This window comes from Otolemur garnettii, unplaced genomic scaffold, assembly GCF_000181295.1.
Source record: "Otolemur garnettii isolate 467f Iridium unplaced genomic scaffold, OtoGar3 scaffold00223, whole genome shotgun sequence".
In the NCBI taxonomy this organism is placed as follows: Eukaryota; Metazoa; Chordata; class Mammalia; order Primates; family Galagidae; genus Otolemur; species Otolemur garnettii.
Genome location: NW_003852618.1, coordinates 704,111 through 707,557, shown reverse-complemented (window position 1 = coordinate 707,557; position 3,447 = coordinate 704,111). Strand labels below are relative to the sequence as shown.

The window sequence follows — 3,447 nt, the reverse complement described above, 5'->3', positions numbered from 1 at the left end:
GGCCGCGTGGCCTAATGGATAAGGCGTCTGATTCCGGATCAGAAGATTGAGGGTTCGAGTCCCTTCGTGGTCGTCGTTTTTCACTGATGCTTCATAAAACTCAGCATTTTCCTTCTTGCTGCAGTCTGCCGGTTCACACCTAAAGGTAGAACTCTTTTTTAATGTGTGTATATGGAGTGCCTGCTATATGACAAGTGCTTTACAAATGAACAAGGCAGAAACAACACGTGTACTCAAGGACCTTACTTTCTATAGGACCAGAGAGCTGAAATCAAGTGGGGGAGAGGGAGGGGCGGAGACTAAAACTTACTTCAAGTCCTGTGTAAAAAATAAGCAAGCGGCTGAAATCAGAATAAGGGATGGAGGCTGCGTCTTCCCTAGGTGGCGTCTTCCTAGAGGTCTAGAAGAGATGCCATTTAAGCTGAAGATTGAGGTATATTTTAGGCAGAAGGAATAGCATTTGCTTATCTCCCTAAGAATCTGAAAGTACCAAGCATTCTCAAAATTCAGGTTGCTGAACATTTTGAGGAGTGGGGAACCACTAAAACCAAAAAAAAAAAAACCAAAGTAAGAGGGATAAAAGTTGAGTTAAATTTCCGCTAACAAGATCTCTGACAAGGATTCTCTATGACTGACGCTGTGCAGATGATTTAAAATTGGTGTTCTCCAGATTTTCACTAGCTAGTACAAATATAATGATCAGCGTCTCCCAAATACTGATCTTATAAAGAAACCTAAAGGCAAAAACCACCAAAGGTTTTATTTCAAACGGAACTATCCTCTGGTGCAACTTTTTACTAAGGTAGTCATGATAGGTCGAGTTTAACCAAGAGGTCAAATGTCACAAATGGATATGGAAATTACTGCAGAGAAAGCAGTGAGAGATAAAGTCCTGGTCATTTTTAATTGAGCTCAAATCACTTTTTGCAGAAAAAGGAGTTAAACTTAATTCTTGAGAATGTTTGGTACTGTGACAATATGTGGTAAATGAATAACATTTCTTTAAAAAGAAACAATGTAATTCTTAGATTTAACAACAGCAGCTCAACACTTACTGAATGCATACCCTATGCCTGCATTATTTCAACTGTAGAGATTTATTTATATTCCTATTTTACAGATGTAGAAACTGATGCCCAAGAAGGTATAATTTAGAGATTTATTTATATACCTATTTTACAGATGTAGAAACTGATGCCTAGAAGGTATAATTTCTTGCCCCAAACTACTCAAAGTCAACAAATGTTATTTTTGGAGCACAGTCTCAGTGTTTAAAACAAATTTTAGTTGTTTATTGTCATGATACAGAGTTGTTTTTTTTTTTTTTGCTTTTGTGTGGTAAATTACATAACAAATTTTAATTTGTCATTTTAACCTTTTGGTTTTTTTTTTCAGGATAGGATCTCACTGTGTTGCTTGAACTACAGGGCAGTGGTGTCCTCATAGCTCAATGCAACCTCAAACTTCTGGGTTTAAGGGATCTTCCTGCCTCAGCCTGAAGAATAGCTAGGACCATAGGCTTGAACAATTATGCCTGGCTAATTTTTTAAAGTTTTATTTGTTTTGGTAAAGACCAAATCTTGCTATACTGCCCAGGTTGGCCTCAAGCTATCTGCTAGCCATTGCCTCTCAAAGTGCTAGGATTACAGGAGTGAGGCACCATGTCCAGCTCTCATTTCAACCATTTTAAGGTTTAAAATTAGTAGGATTAATTACTTTCACAGGGTTGTACAACAATCACTACAGTATTTCTATGACTTTTTTACCATCCCAAACAGAAACTTCATAACCATTAAGCAATAATTTCTAGTTTCCCCTTTACCTCAACCCCTAGTTACCTCTAATCTACTTTCTGTCTTCAGAAATTGCCTATTCTAGAGATTTCACACAAGTGGAATTATACAATATTTGTCCTTTTGTATCTAGCCTATTTCACTTAGCAAAATGTTTTCAAAATTCATCTATGCTGCCCCATGTATCAGAATTTAATTTCTTTTTATGATCAAATACTATTCTATTGTATGTATTTACTACATTTTGTTTATTTTTATTTTTTACTTGTTATTTTGTTTATCCATTCTTGTGTTGATGGCTGGATTCCACATTTGGCTATTGCAAATACTACTGCAATGAACATTAGGGTACAAGTATCTGTCTATGTCGCTGCTTTCCATTTTTTTAGACATATGTCTAGGAGGAGAATTGCTGGGTTATGTGGTTAATTTATTCATAGCTTTTTGGGAACCATTAAACTGGTTTCTATAATGGCTTTCCCATTTTAGATTCTCACCAACAATGTACAAATATTTCAATTTCTCCACATCCTCAGCAATACTTCTTATTTTCCCTTTTCTTACTTATATCTATCCTAGAAAGTATGAAATGGTACCTCATGAATAATGATGTTGAGCATTTTTCCATGTGTATATTGGCTATTTGTATATCTTCTTTTGAGAGATGTCTATTTGAGTCTTTGTTCATTTTTAAATTGGGTTTTCTTTTTGTTTTTGAGTTGTATGAGTTTTTTAATATCCTGGATGTTAAAACCTTATCAGTTATGTGATTTGTAAATTTTTTTGAATTCTATAGGTTGTCTTTTCACCTTTTGGATAATGTCCTCTTATGTGCAAAAACTTTTAATTTTGACTAAGTACAATTTTTCACTTTTTAAAAATTCCCTCTGCTTTTGGTGTCATTCCTAAGAAAGCATTGCCAAATCCAAGGACATAAAAATGTCCCCTAAGTTTCTTCTAAGAGTTTTCTTCTAATGGCTGTAGCTCTTATATTTAGGTAATTGATCCATTTTGAATTATTTTCTGTATATGATGTGAGGTAGAGGTTCAACTTTTTGGCGGGAGGGCATGTACGTATACAGTTGTCCCCGCACCATCTGTTGAAGGGACTATTCTGCTACCATTCAGTGGACCTAGAACAATAATCAAAAATTAGTTGGTTATCAGAAAGACACCTGAACTTGAATGTTTATCACAGCACAATTGACAATTGCAAAGATATGGAATCAACCTAAGTGCCCATCAATTCATGAGTGAAGAAAATGTGGTACATATATACCATAGTGTACTACTTGGCCATAAAATGGAACAAATTAAGGTATTTTGCAGCAACTTGGATGCAACTGATGACCATTATCCTAAGTGAAATATCTCAAGAGTGGAAAAACAAACATCACATGTACTCTGTGACAACTGGGAGCTAACTGATGGGCACACACGTGACACAAAAAGATATAAAGTTCATTGGAAATCGGCTTGGCACCTGTGGCTCAAGTGGCTAAGGCGCCAGCCACGTACACCCAAAGTGGCGGGTTCAAATCCAGCCCGGGCCCGCCAGACAACAATGACGGCTGCAACCAAAAAATAGCCGGGCGTTGTGGCGGGCACCTGTGGTCCCAGCTACTTGGGAGGCTGAGGCAGGAGACTCGCTTGA

General features: G+C 36.8%; 1 non-coding gene across 1 annotated transcript; it reads left to right on the top strand.

Annotated features, from left to right (window-relative positions):
• On the top strand, nt 1-73 carry TRNAR-CCG. The gene has a single exon. It is a non-coding gene; the product is annotated as a tRNA-Arg (tRNA).
• Nucleotides 74-3,447: the final 3,374 nt, after the last annotated feature.